At 35.5% G+C, this 25,091-nt stretch overlaps 1 long non-coding RNA gene across 1 annotated transcript; it reads left to right on the top strand.

Annotated features, from left to right (window-relative positions):
- The first annotated feature begins 18,675 nt into the window (after positions 1-18,675).
- On the top strand, positions 18,676-20,907 carry LOC121782359. The gene is made up of 3 exons (XR_006046400.1): positions 18,676-20,245; positions 20,340-20,405; positions 20,871-20,907. It is a non-coding gene; the product is annotated as an uncharacterized LOC121782359 (long non-coding RNA).
- The last annotated feature ends 4,184 nt before the right edge of the window (positions 20,908-25,091 follow it).

Genomic DNA, 25,091 nt, shown 5'->3' on the forward strand with positions numbered 1-25,091 from the left:
GTTCGGTAAACCTTGGGCAGCTCTACCTCTGAGGCGCGGATGAGCCCAACATGTACATAACTAAATCTAGAATGTGATAAATTAGAGGCACAATATTGCGTAACGTCTTTAAAGAGGGAAGAATTGTTCAGCAAATTGGGACAGCTAATTAAATTAACTAACCATTTTTCATCGGAGTCAAAATATTAGTATGGAAAGAGATAGTATGTGATAGAGGAAAGGTTAGGGAAAGAGCAGATTGTGTCATTGTTTATGGAAGCATCAACTGTTAGGTTTGGTATACTGGAAAGCATGTTTCGAGCATGAATAGAATCTTGCTTGTATATGAAAAAACTCTACAATCCACTTTTAATCCGATTCAGTATTATTCGAGCAGTTCCGCACGAATAGAATCACTATTATTATTACATTGTGTTTGCTTGTGCATTTATAAGATGTTTTATAAAAATTTAAATGAATAAGAAGTAAACAAAGTCTAAGTATTTTGCTTAGTAGACTGGTTTTGAGCGTCGTCCACTTTAAGGTAACACAGTCGGTTCTATGCAATGCTTTGCAAAAGAGAAAGAAAAATTTCCCAACCCAGATAGGCTTAGACTACCTATCGTGAAAGGTTGCAATGTCAATCCGATTATTTCTAAACCTTACTGAAATAAGATGACATTGGTGTGGTATAGCACTGAACGGATCTAACAACAATACGTGTCTTTATGCTATCTACTGAAAGACTAGGTCTTGATGAATAACTATTTCTTAATCTACATACGTTAGCATTGAGCATACGGTATTGGTTATGCACTACTTTGACTTATCAAATGGTACGGGTTTTCGCAACCCAATAATCCTGATATATTGGGTAGCGGTGATTAATATCGTGCGCATGGTGAGTCTCGTTTGATAATGTCCTCAAGAGGAGCTTGAACAAGGTTTAATTATTCGGAAACTGGCCGCTTGGAATTTAATTATTCCATGAATAATAAATAAGTGTTTCTTACTAAGTCCACTCTTGGAATTAATAAGATTTTAATTTATTAAGTTCATAGGAGACATTAATTAATTAATTGACATTTCTATCTTAAGTGCAGGAAATAAACGACAAACAAAATTAAAGCCCGGATTACTTATAATTTCGGATTTGGATGGGCAGTGCAATATTACTTCTGTAGTGGCTACTAGTAATATTCCAATATAAGCTTGTATTAAATTGTTGGTTCAATTTAATTAGTAAAAAGCTAATTGGGGGAGGCTATATCCAAAACCTTCCATGGATCCCTGACTAGGCCCAATATGTAACTTAATATAAATCGGAGAATAAAGGAGACAGAATTATCATTATTATTCTCTACAAATATTTGTTCCCTCCTCTCTCTATAGAAGGAGTCAAAATTTCCAGTTCTCCTCCGTGAGGAATTTTTTGTCTTCTTTATTCGAGTCATAGTATTTTGATAAGATCAGCCCACCCTGATATCTGAATATAGTTCGGGAACCAGTCAGAAGATCCGTGAACTAGTATTGAAGATCATCGTGGAGAAGGCACAAGCAATCGACAATTCTTTGGAGAATCAAATCGGTAACTCTAAACCGTTGTACATGTTTAGGATTTACTTCCTGTAAGCATGAATTATTTGCATTCTAGCATGCAATTATCTGTTTAATATGTGAATTGATTAATTGCAAAATCGGTCAAATAGATCTGTATCTAATTTATTTGTTATGTACAAGTCTTTCGCTGTGCAAGGGCACCAAATCCCTACATCAACGACCCTAATAGTGTAGTAATCGTAGTTGATGTCTTTGACATTACTTGATAGAGTTTAGATAGAGGAATGTGACATTGTTTTCACATGTGAGTTCAAATTTGGGATGGCTCCCGCAGTGGTTGGGTTGTGTCACGACCGCCCAAACTAGGGGTACTACAAACGAGGCGATCGTGACCACGGGATAACATTAAAGACAACATTTAAGGATAACATTTTATATGAAAACTTAATTAGGTTAAAGGAATAATATTTTAGTTCATTAAAAGTTTAGACAACAAATTTTTAGTTTAAAGAAACTTAATGTTATAAATTTATTATTAATTTGCAACGACTTATGGAAAAGGATTTTTTAAAAGAAGTAGCGGAGAAAAAATAAATATTAAAATCCAATTAACTTCCAAAAGAAAACATTTGGTTTAGTTCACGAAAAACCATTTCAGAGTAACAGGGTAAACATCAGATTAACGCCTAACACAATCAAACATGTTCAAACACAGTACGAAACAGAATAAAGTCTTGAGGCATAGTTCAAAAATATAGCAGCGGAAATAAGGTTTAAAGAGAGTCAAGGATGACGTCTATGTATGAAGACACAACGCATCCAAAGTTCCTAGGCCAACTCAACATCCACCGCAACATCCCGCTCAACCTGCACATAGGGAAAAACATATGCAGGGCGGCTGAGTACTTGTTGTACTCAATGGGCTCATGCCGAAAACATTTATACAGTTATGTCATCCATACCAGTGATCTCGAGTTTTATACGTAGTAAAGAAATATCATCGAGAACATAAAAACGTTTCATAGACTGGCCAGTCAAATAATCTCCCCATTTTCTCAACAATCCATCAATCACAATCATCAATCCACAGTGCGACGAAAGTGTGGCCACACTATTCGCCCACGAGACCGGCCGACTAGCAAGGACGGCTCCCGATCTCACCAGTGTACACAGCTTGATAGGGTTTGCGGCCCTACTCAGACCCGAATTCATTTCACAACACAGCCATATAGCCTAACGGAGTAAACTCAGACGAACTAGGCATCAGGCATACAATCTCAATCAAAACAATCCATGGCATGACATAACAAGTTAAACCACCCTTATAACACCACATCATATTTTCAGAAAATAAAAAGATTTGTAAAGAAAGCCCACCTCGTTGGCTTAATCAATTCAATATCCACTTAAGGCAACCCTCGTTCCTTGCGCTCACGTACACACAATAACCCTTGCCAATCATCACAACACAAATCAGCCTTCCATAAATTTACATTACCATGCATGTCCTATCGTTCCTTTCATCGTCCTCTCAATTTACCCATCCCAACATTCATCAACATAAGGAAAACATGCCATAATATTTCTCAACGTATCACACATAATCACGTCATAGGATACATTCCTTAATCATACGTGCATCATAGAATTCACCCAACTTAGCAACACATGATATTTTAACGTAGCAACAAATCTGGCAGAACTGTGCAGTTGGTTTGTAAAAATCACCAAACATCCATCCGACCTCATATGAAGCTAAACTTTGGTTACAACATAGTAGACACATTCAAGTTCATCCATGTAAAATTTCACATCAAAATGATGCCATTTGGTCGGTCAAATAGAAAACGAAACTTTCTGGGCGAGAATACAAGTTTCTGACAGAATTGCGCAGTCGACTTTAAAAATTTATTAAAAGTTCATCTTGTGTCAAAAGGGGCTGAAATTTATACACAAAATAGAAAACACCTTGAAGTTTACTCGGTTAAACTTTCGCACCAAAATATGATCGTTTGGTCAGTCAAACATACGTCGGAATCCACTGTCCGAACAACACAGTTTTCAGGTCTCAAAATTTTGAAATTAGGGTTTCTTCCTCATTCAACCAAACACAATTTTTCATGCTTCCCACACACAAACATGCTTCAAAAAGTTCTCACAATCATGTTCTCATATAATCACACATCATTCACCAATGAATCATTCAAACTTTACACATATTCATTCACAATCGCATATTCACAGTTTTTCTCATACAAACACAAATTCCCACCGATTAGTTTTGCGATCTATGATTCCTACACTCACTATATGCATGAAGGAATCAAGAACAAGGTTTCAATGGAGAAGATGAGGAAAATATTTAGTTATACCTTCTTGAATCGAAAACCAAATGGTAGAAGCAAAGATTGATGCGATTCGTCGGGAACTCTTGAAAATCAAACTTCAATGGATGCAAGAACAAGAATGGAAGAAATTTTGGACAGGATGAAGAGAGGGAGGAGAGGTGAGGCACGAAAATTATGAGGGAGAATGGGGGCTAGGGTTTAGTTTAGGTGATTATATAGTCCTAGGTTTAATCCCATAAATTAATTAATTAACTAATTGTGGAGGAATAAAATAGATGCCAATAAATAAAATCCACAATTAAAAAGAAGGAAAATTTTCAAAAATTAGGTTAATAAATTCGAATTTATTTGGTATTTACTTGGAGAGGAATAGATTCACAATTTAGGAAATAAGTCAATGAATATTCCATAAACAAGGGAACAAAATAAATTAAATCTCCAAGTAATAAATAATGAGGGAAGGGGAGAAAATCTTGATGGTGTGCACAAGGAAATTATTTAAATCCTCAATTAAATAGAATAGGATTTAAATTTGGTAATTTTTTTATAGGAAAAGACTCCCATAAAATAGGGAACAATAAAACAGATTTCCCCCAACGAAATTAAGCAAAAAAACGTGTGGAATGGAGACACAATAGAAGGAAAATATTCTCATCCCCAATTAATTTGGCTTAGGTATTAATTTGGTATTGAATAAAGGGAATTCCACAAAATAGGAAACAAATATATTCTCATCTACAAATAGGGGGGGTGAAAATTGGCTTAATTAGCCACAAGGAAATAATGCAACTCTTAATTTAATTGGGGTGAGAGAATAAAATGTGGCAAGATTTAATTGGATTTAAAATAAATGAAGGAATCAACAAGGTACAAATTTTATCAAAGAAACTAATTCATCCTCTTAATTAAAGTAGAGGATATCTGAAACTCACAAAAATAATAGGTTAGAGGCAAGAGGCAAGAGATGGTTTTCGATATTTCATCACATTTATTGATGACTTCTCAAAAATTGGATATGTCTATTTGATGCGCCACAAATCAGAATCCTTTGACAAGTTCAAAGACTTTAAGGCTTATGTGGAGACGTATCATGGAAAGAGTATCAAAAGCCTGCGATCTAATCGCGGAGGCGAGTACCTCAGTGCCGAGTTTTTGGACTACTTCTCGGCGTCGGGAATTGAATCCCAACTGACTGCGCTAGGCACGCCCCAGCAGAACGGCGTGGCTGAAAGAAGGAACATGACCTTGTTAAACATGGTTCGGTCGATGATGAGTTATGCACGGCTACCTATTCGTTTAGGGGACATGCCTTGCTTTCAGCAAGCCATATTTTAGACAACTTACCGTCAAAATCCGTGCTTACTACTCCTTATGAGTTGTGGACTGGGCGCAAGCCCAATCTATCACATCTCAAGATTTGGGGCTGCCCAGCTCATGTATTGGAAAAAGGATCCAACTAAGCTAGGATCAAGGACTGAGGTATGTTTATTTATAGGGTACCCTAGAGGATGGAAAGCTTATGAATTCTTTAGTCTCCGAGACAAGAAAGTCATTGTGAGTACTCACGCGACATTCTCTAGATGAGCTAACTTATGTCACAAGTTCCATTAACCAAGAACCCGTACCTAGTGTACAAACAATTCCAGAAACTTCTACTTCTACTCCAAGCATTGTAGTGCCGCACCGCAGTGGGAAGGTCTCTCATGAGCCCGATAAATACATTGGTTTGGGGGAATCTATGGATCACTCCTCGGACAGCAATGTATTAGATCCCTGGAACTTTGCAGAGGCGCTGGCAGATGTCGATCATTGCGAATGAGTGAAAGCAATGGATTCAGAACTACAATCTATGATAGACAAAGACGTCTATGATTTGTCCGTCCTACCCGAAGGCTGTACTGCCATTGGGAGTAAGTGGATATACAAACGTAAACGTGGACCCGATGGACGAGTTAAAGTCTTTAAAGCAAGACTAGTGGCCAAGGGGTATACCCAAAAGAAAGGTGTCGATTACGACGAGACTTTCTCCCCGGTGGCCATGCTCAAATCGATCCGGATACTGTTGTCTATAGCAGCTTATATGGATTGGGATGTATGGCAGATGGACGTTAAGACTGAGTTCCTGAACGGCAGTATTGAGGAGACTATCTACATGGAACAACCCGAAGGATATGCCATAAAGGGCAAGGAACACATGGTTTGGAAGCTTAAGAAGACTATTTATGGCCTTAAGCAAGCATATAGATCATGGAACCAGTGTTTCGATTAAACTGTTTGCAAGTTTGGATTCGAAAAGTGCCCGAATGAAAGCTGCGTTTATAAGAAGGTTGAAAAGGGGAATGTTGTGTTCTTAGTTTTATATGTAGATGACATTCTTCTAATTGGAAACAATAAAAAAATATTGTCATCAGTAAGAACTTGGTTGTCAAACCAGTTCGAGATTAATGATATGGGAGACGCGGGACATATCCTCGGGATCAAGGTTCTTCGGAATCGAGAAAAGAAGATGTTGTGCTTATCTCAAGAACCTTACATCAACACAGTACTTAGTCCCTTTAGCATGCAGGACGCCAAGAAAGGTTTCTTACCTTTTAGACATAGCATCCATTTATCTCGAGAGATGAGCCCCAAAACGTCATCTGAGATACAAGAAATGAGAAGGATTCCATATGCTTCGGCAGTTGGAAGTCTCATGTATGCTATGCTTTGTACGAGACCTGATATTTGCTTTGTTGTTGGCATGGTGGCAAGATATCAGTCGAATCCGGGCCAAGGACATTGGACTGCCGTAAAGAACATACTCAAGTACCTTAAACGGACTAAGGACTATGCTCTAGTTTACAGTGCAGCCGAGCTCTATCCTTTGGGATATACTGACTCGGACTTTCAAGCTGATCAGGACTCGAGAAAATCTACTTCAGGATATGTGTTCACCTTAGGAGGTGGAGCCGTAATTTGGAAGAGTGTGAAGCAGAAATGCATCGCGGACTCGACCATGGAAGCCGAGTATGCGGCCACTTCGGAGGCTGCAAAAGAGGCAGTATGGTTCAAGAACTTCCTTATGGATTTAGGTGTGGTTTCGAATCTGCCCAAGAGCATCACTATTTATTGTGACAATTCTGGTGCTGTGGCAAACTCGAAAGAACCAAGAGCTCACAAAGCGAGAAAACATATAGAGCAGAAGTATCATATCATTAGAGATATAGTGCAGAGAGGAGACATACAAGTGGTCAAGAGAACAACCTGGCAGATCATTTTACAAAGGCATTGGCGGTGAAACCGTTCGAGCGCCACGTAGAAGGGATGGAGTTCGACTCATTCAAGACCTCAACTCGCTTTCAGTATAAGTGGGAGAAATTTTTAGACGTGTGCACTACCATTTTGTATACTCGAAAGCTGTTTTGAATATAAGTGGGAGACTGTTAGGGTTTTGTATACTAGAAATCACCTTTTGAGTGATTGAATACTGTAAAAATCTGTATATTCTTTTCCAATGAATGCAACAGATTATTTTTGTCATAATGTTATTATGTTTTACATTTAATGGATGTTTATTGCATATTTAAATGTATAAGCGACATAACAAAGTCTAAGTCTTTGTTTTAGTAGACCGGCTGTGGGCGTCGTCCACTTTAAGGTAACACGGTCAGTTCTGAACAAAGAAAAATAAGAATTTCATAACCTAGATAGACCTAGACTACCTATCGTGAAAGGTTGCACTGTTAGTCCGCATATTTCTAAGCCATATTGAAATAAGATGACGTTGGTGTGGTATAGCACTTAATTGGATCTAAACGGCAAGACGAGTCTTTATGCTATCTACTGAAAGACGAGGTCTTGAAAATTAATTTCTCAATCAATGTACGTTAGCATTGAACATACGATATTGATTATCTACTACTTTGACTTACCAATAGGTGCGGGTTTTTCACAACTCAACGATCCTGGTATATTGGGTAGTGGCGATTAATATCTAGCGGTGCTAGGATTACTATTATATTGAATCGTGCGTGAGGTGAGTCTCGTTTGATAACATCCACAAGAGGAGCTCGAAACAAGGTTTTATTATTCGGAACCTAGCTAGTTGGAGTTTGATTACTCTATGAATAACAAATAAGCGCTTCTTGCTAAGTCATCTCTTGGAGTTTATAATATTTTAATTAATTAAGTCCATAGCAGGCATTGATTAATTAATGGATGTTTCTATCATAAGCGCGGAAAATAAATTACACACAAATGGAAACCCCGGAATACTTGTAATTTCGGATTTGGAGAGGGAGTGCAATATTACTTCTATAGTGGCTAATTGTAATATTCCAATATAAGCTTATATTAAATTGTGGGTTCAATTTAATTAGTAAAAAGCTAATTGGGGGAGGCCATATCCAAATTCTTCCTTAAATCCTGACTGGGCCCAATATGTGACTTAATATAAATAGGTGAATAACGGAGACAGAAAATACACTTGTTTTATTTCACAATTTTCGTCCCCCTATATTCCAAGGGAGTGGACGATTTTTGCTCTCCTTCCGTGAGCAGGATTTTCTCTTCTTTATTTAAGTCCTATTACTCTGGTGAGATTTGCCTACACAAATATCAGTTTACAGTCTGGGACACCAGTGAGAAGATCCGAGGTCGAGTACTCAAGATCTTCACGTGGAGAAAACGCAAGCCATCTTCGATTCTTTAGTGAATCAACAAGGTAAATTGGCTAACTCCGTAGCAAGCATGTTTTAGGGATTATTTATGCTAAAGCATGTTTAAATTCAAGTTATGAGCATGATACTTGTGATAATTACGCGAATCGAGTTTGTCTAAATAATCTGCTAAATAGATCAGTTTTTATGTGATCCGTTAGAACGCACGCTTCCGCTACCAACCCCTTCAGCCACACCCTCGTACCCTGCAGGAGAGGTAGTGCCCCGTCCCTTGCCCCTCCTCCATGCCCCCTTGGCATCTTAGTGGGAGAATCCATGATCGGAGATAGCCACAACACCTCAAAAGAGAAAGTCTCAATGCCAGTGAACTGAGTATCCAGAGGAGTACTCGGGGGTTGTCGGCCGACAATAAATCCATGTAGGGGCGATAGACATTGTCCCCAGGTGATTAGAGGACCCCCTGCCTACTCCCCCCTGCAGCGGCAGGTGAGCCCTGTATCATCCCGGGCATTTGGGTCATCCCGACACTCATTTTGGGCATTTGGGGCATCATCCCACACCAATGGGGGTACATATTGTAGTACCCGGGCATCATCCCCGCCATTTGGAGTTGGGGCATCATTGGGGCCATTCCGGGCATCATTCCGGACATCTGTGCACTTCCGCCAACGGGAAAAGTCGGCGCTTGTGACTCGCTCGTGACGGGGGGAATCACTATCGTGATGATCCATTTATTTTCCAAAGAAAAGTATATATATATATATATATATATATATATATATATATATATATATATATATATATATAAAGAGAGAGAGAGAGAGAGAAACTCGTTAAAACAAGTGGTGTGAATAAAATGAAGTTCAACGAGCCGTATATATAGAGTTTTAAAAAATCGGGACGTCCGCCAGGCGAACGTCCCCGGAATGTCGTGGAACTCTGGTGTCCGCAGCGTACGTCCGTATCCGTGTGCCTGCTGCCTAATGGAGGATGTCCCTTGTCCCTTATGTGTCTCTATGAAAAAAAATAAAAAAATATTAAAAATTTAACGACGCATCTCCCTTATGCGTCTCTATGAAAGACGCATCTACAATCAACTTCTAAATTTCATTATAGTACTTACGTACCCCGGATTATAGATGTTTTATGGTTTTAAATAATTGGTGAATCTTATATGAAGTAGTTTTTTAATATGGTTAAGTTACTATTTGAAGTATTGTCCTAAATTTTATTTTAAGTATTGTCCTAAATTTGTTACTGGAATGAAATTCACACACTTATTGTCACGACCTCCCTTTCTAGAGTTAATAAATGCGGATGGTCGCGACTAATGAGACTTTAAGAAAGATGAATTTTCTAGGGTTTCACTAAAGAATTTGACTAAATAATTAATATTTAAATAATGGAAGGGAAAATCAGTAACATTTGAATCCAAGATTAATAATTTATCATCATTAATAATTCAAGAGTAAAAGGGTTCAAAACATAGCTGTGAAAAAAATAGTATTATCTTAGCGGAAGCGTTCAAGAGAAAGAGTAACATCATGTATGAAGACACAACGACACTCGAGATTCAATTAATAACCAGCTAGACTTCAATTTAAGCTCAACACCACCCAACTCGTTGATGCTTAACCTGCACATAGGAAAACACATGCAAAACTGAGTACTATAAAATACTCAGTGGACTTATGCCGAAAACAGTTTATCAAAAATATTATATTTATCATGTCATTTTCAAGTAACCATCGGGGTTTTATCTTTAGAAAGGTCCGAGGCACCAAAATATTCCATCGTTCAAAATCACGGTTGCGCAGCCAATTTCCCATAGACGTCAACCATATCTACTCATACATGACTTGGAATGTGGCCACAAACCAAGTCACTAGACCGGCCAACCTGTATGCTAGCACACGGTCTACCATAGGTGTACACTAATCCAAGTAGGGTTTTCGGCACTACAAGGACCCGAATTCGATTTATATAATAAATGACAAAAGTCATTTCAGATATGCACGTTAAATCAAAACACGGCATGATAAATATAATATTTTTGATAAACTGGTTTCGGCATAAGTCCACTGAGTATTTTATAGTACTCAGTCCTGCATGTGTTTTCCCTATATGCAGGTTGAGCGGCGACGAGATGGGTGATGTTGAGCTTAAATTGAAGTCTAGCTGGTTATTAATTGAATCTCTGAGTGCCGTTGTATTTTATTTAAATTGTATAGCCCACAATTTATATTTCACAAGATTGGACTTGTATTAATTATTTAATTTATTGTACCCAACACGGAATTGAGTCCAACAAATATTTCTCACAAAATGAATTATTAAATTACCTTGTGATTTCCCCATCGCGATTTCAACTTGTAAAACAAGTTCTCGTGCCTTGTCAATAATTCCAAATATCCGAATAGTAACTAAAATCACAAGTCATCAATAACTCAAAAAAACCACGCCACGTAAACGAAATTAATTCAGTCAACGCACAGTCAAAATTCAAAATCACAATTAGGTCACCGAAATAACAATTTCACTCGTCATTTAAGTCACATACTTCACGACATTAAAAGCATTAAATGCAAAAGTTTTAGCGTTCGAAAATTAGGGTTCAAAAAGTTGGCGTTACATGTATACAATATATTTATACACATATTAAGGTATATGCTTCTAAATTTACATGTTGTATTGATATAATTATGTCTTTGCGTTGATAATTTTAATACACAGAATTGAAAGTCTTGTGTTGATAAATTATTTCTTTATATTGATATTTAAATTTACATATTGTATTGATATAATTATTTATTTGTGTTGATACTTTTAATACACAGAATTGAAAGTTATTAGTTATTATTGTATATATATATATATATATATATATATATATATATTGGGATGTATTCACATCCTTCATGTAAATATTATCCAAACATTCAACTGAATCTCAGCCCCATGATTTTGTCATCCGATGGTTAGATTAATGTCACGTATCATTTAATAATGCAGATTTTCAGTTGAATAATGCACACCTACTAATAATCCACCATTATAGTGTAATAATGTAGATTTTCATTCTAACAATGTACACCGACTGATAATGCAGATTTTTCATCAAATAATGCAGATTATCACAACCATCCAATTTAAGAATCCAAGGGATGTGATCTGTTTGAAGCTTACTCTAAAAAGCTGTGAAGTACCCTAACACACTATATATAATATACACCCTAACACATTATATATATATAGGGAGATGATCAAACTAAAAATACATTTAAATCCAGAAATGCAGCACAAATCTTGGCCCTAGGATTAGATGATCTAATGGTCAATAATTAACCAAAAACACGGAAGGTCATAATTAAGCAATTTTAGGTTATATTATAATATTTGGGTTTAACGTCATGCTAAGATCATTTTAGGTCATGCTTTGTTAGCATGACCTAAAAATTAACTAACTATGACCTAAAAGTGCCCTACGTATGATATTGTTCTGCGTTTCTGTATTTAAATCTAGTTTTGCATAGATCAAAACCCTATATATATATATATATATATATATATATATATATATATATATATAGAGTCGTGATCTTATGATAACCCCTAAATATCGTAATAACCCTATAACCAAATCTGGACCACACATATTTCTAATCATGCGGTTGAGATTCAAACTTAGATTTACTTCATAAAAAAAGCGCGGGGTAAGACTGTCATTTCTCTCATTTAATTTCTAAATTTTGCCAAATATCACGTAAAATGATAAAATGATAAGTTTATTGCATAGAATGATAGTTTTGAGATAGATTTACTTCATAAAAAAAAGCGCGGGGGTAAAACTGTCATTTCCCTCATTTAATTTCTGAATTTCACCAAATATCACGTAAAATGAAAAAAATGATAAAATGATAGGTTTATTGCATAGAATGATAGTTTTGCCGGATAGAATGATACTCTGAGTTGATAAAATGATAGGTTTATTGCATAGAATGATAGTTTTGCCGGATAGAATGATACTCTGAGTTGATAAAATGATACTTTTGACTGACTGATAAAATGATAAAATGATAAAATGATAGGTTTATTGCATAGAATGATAGTTTTTCCGGATAGAATGATACTCTAAGTTGATAAAATGATACTTTTGAATGACTGATAAAATGATAAAATGATAAAATGATAGGTTTATTGCATAGAATGATAGTTTTGCCGGATAGAATGATACTCTGAGTTGATAAAATGATACTTTTAGCTTATAAATGTTAGGTTTACTGCATAAAATGATAGTTTTGCCGGATAGAATGATAGTTTTGCCGGGTAGAATGATACTTTCAGCCGATAGAATGATAGGTATTTTTGGTGTATAAAATGACATTTTTGTTTAATAAAATGATATTTTTACCTGATAAAATGATAATCTAAGCGGATAAAATTATAGAAACCTTATAAAAATGATAGCTTTTCCGGATAGAATTATACTCTGAGTTGATAAAATGATACTTTTAGGTCATGCTTTGTTAGCATGACCTAAAAATTAACTAACTATGACCTAAAAGTGCCCTACGTATGATATTGTTCTGCGTTTCTGTATTTAAATCTAGTTTTGATATAGAGTCGTGATCCCCCTAAATATCGTAATAACCCTATAACCAAATCTGGACCACACATATTTCTAATCATGCGGTTGAGATTCAAACTTAGATTTACTTCATAAAAAAAGCGCGGGGTAAAACTGTCATTTCTCTCATTTAATTTCTGAATTTTGCCAAATATCACGTAAAATGATAAAATAATAGGTTTATTGCATTGAATGATAGTTTTGAGATTCAAACTTAGATTTACTTCATAAAAAAAAAACGCAGGGGTAAAACTGTCATTTCCCTCATTTAATTTCTGAATTTCGCCAAATATCACGTAAAATGATAAAAATGATAAAATGATAGGTTTATTGCATAGAATGATAGTTTTGCCGGATAGAATGATACTCTGAGTTGATAAAATGATACTTTTAACTAACTGATAAAATAATAGGTTTATTGCATAGAATGATAGTTTTGCCGGATAGAATGATACTCTGAGTTGATAAAATGATACTTTTGACTGTCTGATAAAATGATAAAATGATAGGTTTATTGCATAGAATGATAGTTTTTCCGGATAGAATGATACTGTAAGTTGATAAAATGATACTTTTGAATGACTGATAAAATGATAAAATGATAGGTTTATTGCATAGAATGATAGTTTTGCCGGATAGAATGATACTCTGAGTTGATAAAATGATACTTTTAGCTTATAAATGTTAGGTTTACTGCATAAAATGATAGTTTTGCCGGATAGAATGATAGTTTTGCCGGGTAGAATGATACTTTCAGCCGATAGAATGATAGGTATTTTTGGTGTATAAAATGACATTTTTGTTTAATAAAATGATATTTTTACCTGATAAAATGATAATCTAAGCGGATAAAATTATAGAAACCTTATAAAAATGATAGCTTTTCCGGATAGAATGATACTCCGAGTTGATAAAATGATACTTTTAGCTTATAAATGTTAGGTTTACTGCATAAAATGATAGTTTTGCCGGATAGAATGATATTTTCAGCCGATAGAATGATAGTTTTGCCGGGTAGAATGATACTTTCAGCCGATAAAATGATAGGCATTTTTGGTGTATAAAATGACATTTTTGTTTAATAAAATGATACTTTTACCTGATAAAATGATAATCTAAGCGGATAAAATGACAGTAACCTAATAAAAATGATAGTTTAGCTGAAGAAATTGTATATAAGCTGATAAAATGATACTTTAACGTGACAAAATGACATAAAACTGATAAAATTATAGTTTTTCCGGATAGAATGATACTTTCAGCCGATAGAATGATAGTTTTACCGGGTAGAATGATACTTTCAGCCGATAGAATGATAGGTATTTTTGGTGTATAAAATGACATTTTTGTTTAATAAAATGATACTTTTACCTGATAAAATGATAATCTAAGCGGATAAAATGACAGTAACCCTATAAAAATGATAGTTTAGCTGAAGAAATTGCATATAAGATGATAAAATGATACTTTAACGTGACAAAATGACATAAAACTGATAAAATGATAGTTTTACCAGATAGAATGATACTCTGAGTTGATAAAATGATACTTTTGACTGACTGATAAAATGATATATGTTAGGTTTATTGCATAGAATGATAGTTTTCCCGGATAGAATGATACTCTGAGTTGATAAAATGATACTTTTGACTGACTGATAAAATGAGCGAAATTCAGAAATTAAATGAGCGAAATTTGGATACGTAAATTTTATCATGAGCGAAATGACATATTTACCCTCGCGCTTTTTTTTATGAAGTAAATCTAAGTTTGAATATCAACCGCGTGATTTTAAAAATGTGTGGTCCAGATTTGGTTATAGGGTTATTACGGAAATTGGAGTTATCATTATAATGCACCCGTATATATATATATATATTTATATATAGTTGTATTCAAATCATTTTCCCATAATTTCTCCTTTTTCCTTCTACATCTTATGCGTTGATTTGTGGTAATCCAATGGTCTAAATCATTTGCTGAATATATTAAATTTAATTATTACTTAATTCGAAAAGGGCAAAATAGAGAATCACTAATGTAGTTGGTTATGGAAAATTCCATGATTTCCTCCGTTGAGGTTCTCTGCGGTTTTTCAACAAATTTCGTTCTCTTCCTTCTCCATCAATGCACGTTTTATTTAGCTTCTGTAACCCGTTGATAAATTCTAGTTTACAGCTTCCTCGACTTTGAATCAAACGCATACAAAGTTCGATTTTGAAAAAATATTTTTGTTGCCGGCTTTGCATAACCGTCGACGTCTTTCGATTAATGATGGAAGAAGGTAATCCAGCGGTGTCTGCTCATGTTTATTGTTCGGATGTTTTCAATTTTTTTTAAATCAGTCGCATATCCCAAACCTATAGCAGCAAAATCGTTTTTCATGTTTGCGTGCCTCCTTGCGTTTTTATCGAAACATGATTGACGGTTTATGATAATGTGGTGGCTAGGGTTCGTTCATTCCCCTAGGGTTGTTAATTCATGGGACCTAGGGGTTTAGTATTGTATGAGGCATTCCTTTAGTATGTTGATTGTTGCCTTGCTTGGGGATAGGTTGTAGCATGGTTTAAACTAGTATGACAGTATTCACATGCAGTATGTTGATTTTTGCCTTGATTGGGGATAGGTTGTAGCATGGTTTAAACAAGTTTGGCAGTGTTCGAAATTGTTGGCTCTATGGTTCATTCATTTTCATAGGGTTGACCAATTTTGGGGGCTAGGGGTGTGGTATAGTGTGAGATACAAAACCTGTACGTAGGACCGCGAGTTAGAGCCATCCCTATAGCGTGTGGTTTCATATTGGCTTGTTAGTTGGATTAAAGTGTACATGTAATGTATAAGTATAATTGTATAATGCACTATATGTGATCGGTAATGTATAGTATATGTCATATAATGCTTATTAAGATTAACATGTGTATTGTTTTGTGGTTATAAACAGTTGGCGTTGTGCCTGAATGTTCTGCCGAATTAAAGCCCGTTGTTGGTCAGAAGTTCCAATCATTAGATTTTGCATTCGCGGCGGTAGAAGAGGTTGCGCTGGTGAGTTGAAAGTTTCAACTCGGGGACTTTGAAGTGCTGGTGAACGTGAACTCGGCCGTCGATCCACATAATGTACACATAATGTACATATTGTATAGTATAATGCGTAGTTTATTTTCTGTAATGCATTATTTGTGATATGTAATTAACATTTATATTGGCGCGTTTAATTTAAGTTGTGTCGTGTTTCGATGTTTGGCGAACTTGTTTTCCCTAAGGGTTTAACAAGCCTAGGGGCTAGTGTGTAGTACGTTCTAAGGCAAAAAAAAACGTTGTCCAAATACACGAGCTGTTGTAATTCGTCTGAGGTTGCACATAATGTATATTTTGTATAGTATAATGCGTAGTTTAGTTTCTATAATGCATTATTTGTGATATGTAATGAACATTTATCCAGACCCGTTTAATTTACGTTGTGCCGGGTGTCATTGTTTGGCGAACGTTTCTTGTTTTCCCTAAGGGTTTAACAAGCCTAGGGGTTAGGGTGTAGTATGTTCTAAGTCTAAAAAACGTTGTCCACATACACGAGTTGCAGTAATTCGTCTGGGGTTGCACATAATGTATATTGTGTATAATATAATGCGTAGTTTATATTCTATAATGCATTATTTGTAATATATAATGAACATTTATCCTGACCCATTTCATTTAAGTTGTGTCGTGTGTCGTTATTTGGCGAACGTTTCTTATTTTCACTAAGGGTTTGACAAGCCTAGGGGCTAGGGTGTAGTATGTTCTAAGTCTAAAAAACGTTGTCCAAATACACGAGCTGGAGTAATTCGTCTGGGGTTGCACATGCATAACGCGTATGTATATTTCAAAACAGATATACATAATGTACATATTGTGTAGTATAATGCGAAGTTTAGTTTCTGTAATGCATGATTTGTGGTATGTAATGAACATTTATCCTTATCCGTTTAATTTAGGTTGTGCCGTGTTTTGATGCTTTATGCACGTTTCTTGTTTTCCCTAAGTAAAAAGCCTAGGGGCTAGGGTGTAGTATGTTCTAAGTCTAAAAAACGTTGCCCAAATACACGAGCTGCAGTAATTCATCTGGGGTTGCACACTCATAGCGCGTAGGCATTTTTTAAAACAGATACACATAATGTACACATTATGCAATGTAATGCGTAGTTTTAGTTTCTGTAATGTATTATTTGTGATATGTAATGAACGTTTATCCTGCCCCGTTTCATTTAAGTTGTGTCGTGTTTCGATGTTTGTCGCACGTTTTTTGTTTTCCCTAAGGGTTTAACAAGCCCAGGGACTAGGGTCTAGTATGTACAACAACGTGATGCATAAAACAAGATAAATAATGCTATCAAATAACCAAATAATGTACATAATCACTCAAGTAATGAACATACCAATATTGCATTCATTCTTAGATTCATGTACAACAACAATCTAAAAATGCATAAAACATGATAAATAATGCATAGAAATAGCTACATAATGTACACATATTGCATTCACTCTTAGACTCATGTTCAAGTTCCGCGACGACTTCCTTCTACCGTGGAGTTAAACTCTTTATACAATTAAGAAACTCTCAGAATTTCTGGGCAATTCCTACTAGCAGTATATCATCGACCGCCTCGTCAATGTCCAATCTTAGCTGCTTTCATGCTGTACAACATACATAATAATAACATACAATTAGTTACATAATGTACAAACTGAATAAAATAAAGTGGACAGTTATACTGCTTTCACTTATACACTCTTGTACAGAAGCGTCAAAATAATGCCTAAAAAGTGATACATAATGCATTTTAATACGCAAATAATGTTCGGAATAAATCAACAAATGCACCATGAATATTGCAATCACCCATTGGCTCATGTCCAACAACGGTCACATAAAGGATAAACCATGATTAATAATGCACTAAAATAACTAAATAATGTACAGATCCAGTCAAGTAATGTACATACAAATATTACATTCAGTCTTTGACCCATGTACAACAGCAGTCACATGATGCATAAAACAGGATAAAATAATGCATTCAAAAAAGCCAAATAATGAACAAAATTAATGAACATGATAAATAATGCATAGAAATAGCTACATAATATACAGATTCAGGCTAGTTATGAACATAAAAATATTCCATTCACTCTCTAACCGATGTACACCAGCAGGCACTTGATGCATGAAACAGGTATATAATGCATAGATGTAATACCCCGACTTTTTCTACTTTTTTTATTTATTCTTGAAAGGACGTCGTTTGTACACCCAAAAAAAATTCACCTTTGTTACCATATTGAGAAAAAAAATACATATTTGGACCTATTAAATTTATTTTTTTTACAAGTCCAATTGATTTTCTTGAGGAAGCCCATTTATTTTTGAGGCCAAATTCAACTTCATTATTTTATGCAAATCAGCCCAATTAATTCCCTAATTTTGTCGTGTGGTTGTTTCCCAAATATGTTCCACAAAATCCGGAAGAAGAGAACAAATCGGACTCTACTCCCCATTCCATGAAATCGGTTCCCCATGATCCCACGTTCATCACTCCCAACAATCTTGCTATCACATACTCTACTCCTTTTCACTCTTCTTGATTTCATCAATGGCGGCAGTGGTGACGGCTACGCGGAGGAGAAGCGACGGCGGAGCGGAACGACAGGGATGGCACTCTCGGCTGTACCGCGTGTTCAGTGCGTACAGCCGCGAAATGAAAGTAACTCCGGCGATGGTGACGGAGGCGGCGCTCGTCGCCTATATCTACGCGGTGGTTCTGACCATCGACACCATCGTCGGTTACGTTTTCTTGAAGAATTGCAGAGAAGAGCAGCGTGATTCTTGCCCTCGCCGGATTGAATTCGTCAAGCAAGGGAAGGGAATGGAATCGGTGGTTTGAATTTCAACATTCACTTGTTTCTTTTCTTTTCTTGGGAATTAATAAAAGTGTGGACCAGAATTTGCTCTATTTTTGAGTTAGAAAGTTTTAGCCGTGAAATGTAAAGATGAAGACAGATTCTTGGAACAAAATCAGAAATAGAAGAAAATGGAGTATGTAAATCAAAATAGTAATACAAATTCCGAACAGCAGCACTTTTTCGGGGCGACAAACCGAGAAAAAGGAGGAGCCCTGCGACCTTTGCGACGTTGAGAAGCCCGAGAGAGAGATGGGAACAGAGCAGCAACGACGAGCCCTCAATTTGGAGTACGAACAACAACCGCGAGAGGGAGAGATGCAGTGCTGATTTGATTATGAATTCAGAGAAAAAGAGAGGATGTGAGGCAGCGGCAGAACGGGATCCACTCCGGGCTGAACCGATGTGGAGCTGCGACGGAGGTAGGGAGAATCAGCGAGCAGCAGCAACAGCTCCTGCTGCGTCGCGACATTGGCGGCAGTGGTGCTGTGTTTTTTCGGCGAGAACAAGTGAAGATGAAGGGAGATGTCGGGAGAGGGAGCAGCGGCGCTGGCATCCGGTGTGTGAACAGCAGCGGCTGCTCAAAGCGGCGACTTCGGTGGATGGCGATGGCGGCGTGGTTACGAGCGGATTGGAGTAGCAACGGTGAGGCGGAAGCGCCGTACTGATGTTTGGGAGAACCGAGGAGGCGGTGTGAGGAGCCCGTAGCTGTGAACGCGATTGCTGTGTCGCAGCAGTGAGGAGCTGGAACATCGAGCTCACCATCGGCAGATTTGAGAGAGAATGGAGATGCGTTGATGAGTATTTCATTCTTCTAGATACGCGACTAAGTTAATGGATTTGCTGGAGCAATTAATTCTTTTTGACTACCAGGAAGTGGAGTAGGATTTTGGGAAGGGATTTGTAATGACTATTGAGCTGGAGTATATATTTTAGGAGTTGGGAGTTTCATTATACTTTGAAATTTAGAAGAAAGATGGAGATGGAGAACACTGCTAGAATCTTAAATAATTAAGTGATGTGGGCTGGAAACTGTCCAAATAGAGAGAAAGGTTGGAGTTACATGATGAAGTGATATGGGCTGAATTCATGAGTTACACACGAGAATTTAAGAATTTGCTAGCTAAGATTTAAAGGTAAGATTTAATAGCATTAAGGATGCATGCTTTTCTTTTAAGTATTTATTTCGCCAAGTCTAATATTTTTTGCATATCATGATCTTTTGAAAAGGTTGAATTTTATGCACGTCTGTTGAGGTCGGAATATAAAGTTGATTTGAGGAGATAAGCAAACGAGGTGGGCTTTCTTTTTAAATAAGGACTATGTCCTAAGTATATTTATTCTTGCGAAATATGTTTGTCATGCCATATTTTTTTTGTTGCTATGGGACATATCTGAAGTGGCTTTTGCCATGTATGGTTAATCGAATTCGGGTCTGACTAGGGAGTGAGTCCCTACTCAGGCTAGTGTACACCCCGTAGATCGTGCGCTATCTCTTTGAGTTGGCCGGTCTAGTGGCTTGGAATGTGGCCACATTCCTTGTCATGTATGTTCAGATATGGTACGGTGATGTTGATGATGTTGAGGCTGATGTTGATGATGAAGTTGGTGAAATGTTTTAGTGACTCGGGCCCTTTCAAAGTTAAAACCGAGGTCACTCGTTAATGGCATGATAAATATTTTTATTGAAAATGTTTTCGGCATGAGTCCACTGAGTGCATCAAGTACTCAGCCCTGCATATCTTTTTAAAAAATGTGCAGGTTGAGCTATGACGAGCGCGGTGGGTGTTGAGCAGAGCTGGTAAAGATTTGTGTTTGCTTTTAAATGTTCCGAATATATTGTGTCTTCATACATAATATTATTCTTCTCTCGAAATGCTTCCGCTGAATCTTGTTTCTTTTGAGTTTATGTATTGTTGAGATATAATCCCTTTGAGTTGTCAATTGTTGAGATGATACTCTGATTTTTATTCAAGCTATTCCCATTTGTTTCGAGCTATGGTCGATTTGTGTTGTTTCCCATTTCTTCCCCGCTTCTTTAATCCTCCCCTAGTCGCGATCAACCATGTTTTCTATCCTTAGAAAATGCGGGCGTGACAATAGAAATAGTTAAATAATGTACAGATACATTGAAACAATTCACATATAAATATTGCATTCGCACTTTGAAGGCTTTACAAAAACACACATTATGTATAAAACATGGTAAATAATGCATTCAAATAAACAAATAATGCACCGAGTATATCAAGTACACATACAAATATTCCCTTCACTCTTTGACCGTATACAACAACAGTCACATGATGCATGATACAGGATATATAATGCATAAAAAGTAGTTCATAATGTACAGATCCATTCAAGTAATGACCACACAAATGAAATTGATTCATCACCCTCTTTCTGCGATTGTTGTGAAACTGACGGACGTCCTCTTTTGGACATTTTGAAATCTGCTCAAGAACACCAAACAAATAAGTAACCGTATAAGATTTCATCAACAAATTCGGGCACTACACTTGGGTAATGTGATATCGTGTTATGGGTGTGGGTGGTGTAGATCGGGTGAATCATGGTGTGGGTGTGTGTTACTACACAATACTAAATGCACAAAATCGGAAGGGTTGTTTCCAAGAAATCGAGTTGGAGGCGAAGCAGTTAGAGAGGGCGGCTAGGGTTTTGAAAGGGGTTCGAAATTGGGGAGACGAAGCGGGTAGAGAGATTGTGAGTTAATATGTTTGGAGATGAATGGTGTGTAGAATAGAGGGAAGGTAGTGGGTATAGAAATTTCGCACATGCCGTTTCGGGAGTTTTTGAGTATAGAAATTTACTAATTCAACCCCATGATGCACGAAATGCCCCAAATAATGAACTACGGGATCAAATCTATGCTTGTCATCCGGATCGTCCATCCGCCTGATCCAACGCTCCAAATTGAGAAGGAACTTAAATCTAAGGGGAGAAAAGGTGATTAACACTACCCTATATATATATATATATATATATATATATATATATATAATAAACACTAGAAACTACACAAAATACAAATATAACAAATACACTATACTCATACGTGGCACATACTGTACAAACATTAAACACAATATAAATAAAATACACACACACTAAACACGCTACAAATAACATACTTTACGCACGATGTATAGACACACACAATACACCACAAAATACACAATAACTACACCACCACTATACACACACTACACTCGGTATACATAGTATAAGTAAAATACACTACACATTAAATGGACTACACATACTACACATATAGTATACAAAACACACACTAGTACACAATTTCACAAAATAAACATACTAAACACACTACAAAATAACACACATTACTCACAACATATACAAAATACACACTGCCCACACAAATACATACATATAAAACAACCACTACACATTTTGTACACAAAATACTAAATACAAATATTACAAACATACTATACATACACGACACATGCTACATACATTACACACTATAAATAAATTATTCAAAACACATGCACAACATACACACATGCAAACATAGCACACGCACTACGCACACATATAAAATAAACTATTTATACACTACATAAAAAAAGCACAAATAAAATACACAATTTATACATACGTGGTACATACTATAAACATTAAACACAGTATAAATAAAATACACACACACAATAATAATAATAATAATAATAAAATACACACACACTATATACAAATAAACAAACTACACACTAAAAAATGACACACTGCACACTATATACACACTATATACACATTATACATCATAGCACACCGTACATTGCACACAAAGTTACACATGAATATTATACACAAAATACATACAAACAATACAAATCTTATAAAACCACTACACTCAATATACATATGCGCCAAATACTACAAACATTAAACACACTATAAATAAAATACACAAACATTCGTAGAATACATGTACTGCAAACATACTTAAATATATTACACACACTACCATTACGAACCCAAAATACATTATTTATATACCATACAACAAATATATAGAAAAAATATGCAACTTATACATACGTGTCACACAAACTATAAACATTAAATACAGTAAATATACAAACACAATATAAATAAAATAGGCAACGCAATAAATGGGCAGCACACACGCTTTATATACAAAATACACCCTAGTACACAATATAGACAAAATGTAGAATACACACTACAGAAGGCACATACACTACCCACACTACACAAATACACACACTTTAAACAAATACATATAAAACAACTAACACACTACACAAAATACTAAATACAAATATTCTTTATATACTACAAATACTAAACACAGTATAAATAAAATACAGAAACACAATAAATAAATCAAACACGCACACATAGCACACGCACTACACACACATACATAAAATAAACTATTTATACACTACACATCAAATGCACAAATAAATACACAATTTACACTTGTGGTCCATACTATAAACATTAAACACCGTATGAATAAAATACACAAACACAATATAAATAAAACACACACATACTATACACAAATAAACATACTACACACTATAAAAAATGACACACACTGCACACTATACACACTATATATCATAGCACACTCTATACGTTGCACGCAAAGTTTATACATATGCACACTATACACAAAATATATACATAAAACCATTACACTTGATATACGCGCCTAATACTAGAAATATTAAACACACTATAAATAAAATACACAAACATGCATAGAATACTTGTACTGCAAACATACATAAATACATTGCACACACTACAATTCCGAACACAAAATACATTATTTATTTACCATACAACAAATGTATATATAAAATATGCAACTTATACATACAAGCCACACATACTATAAACATTAAACACCGTATAAATAAATATACAAACACAATATAAATAAAATAGGCTACACAATAAATGGGCATGACACACTACACGCATTATATACAAAATACACACTAGTACACAACATAGACAAAATACACAATACACACTACACATACTAGTCTCAAGACACATGCACTACCAAAACTACACAAATACACACACTTTAAACAAATACATATAAAACAACTAACACATTGTACAAACACAATATAAATAAAATAAATTACACACACTTCACACATTATATACAAAATACACTAACACACAATATAGACAAAATACACAATACACATATTATACACGACACATACACTACCCACACTACACAATTACACATACTTTAAACAAATACGCATAAAACAACTAACACTCTACCCAAAAACTAAATACAAATATTCTAAACAAACTATACATACGCGGCACATACTACAAACATTTAACACACTATAAACAAAACATACAAAACACATGCATAACATACATACATAATACATACACACATATCACACACACTACAAATACATAAATACAACACAATATTTATACACTACCCAGCAAATGCACATATACAATACACAATTTATACATGTGTTATATACTACAAACATTAAACACAATATAAATAAAATACACAAACACAACAAATAAAACAAACACACACACAGCACACGCACTATTTATACACCACACAACAAATGCACAAATTAAATACACAATTTATACATGTGTGTTACATACTACAAACATTAATCTCGGTATAAATAAAATACACGCACACAATAAATAAAACACACACACAATATACACAAATAAACATACTACATAATGTAAAAAAAAATAACACACTGTATACATACTATACATCATAGCACAAAGTATAAACACCACTCAAATACCCCAATTTATACACATACATACTAAACAATCACAATTTATTGTGTGCGTGTATTTTATTTATACCGAGATTTATACATACATACCATACTATAAACATTAAACACATTATAGATAAAATACACACTC

The sequence above is a fragment of the Salvia splendens genome, chromosome 20, assembly GCF_004379255.2.
Source record: "Salvia splendens isolate huo1 chromosome 20, SspV2, whole genome shotgun sequence".
In the NCBI taxonomy this organism is placed as follows: Eukaryota; Viridiplantae; Streptophyta; class Magnoliopsida; order Lamiales; family Lamiaceae; genus Salvia; species Salvia splendens.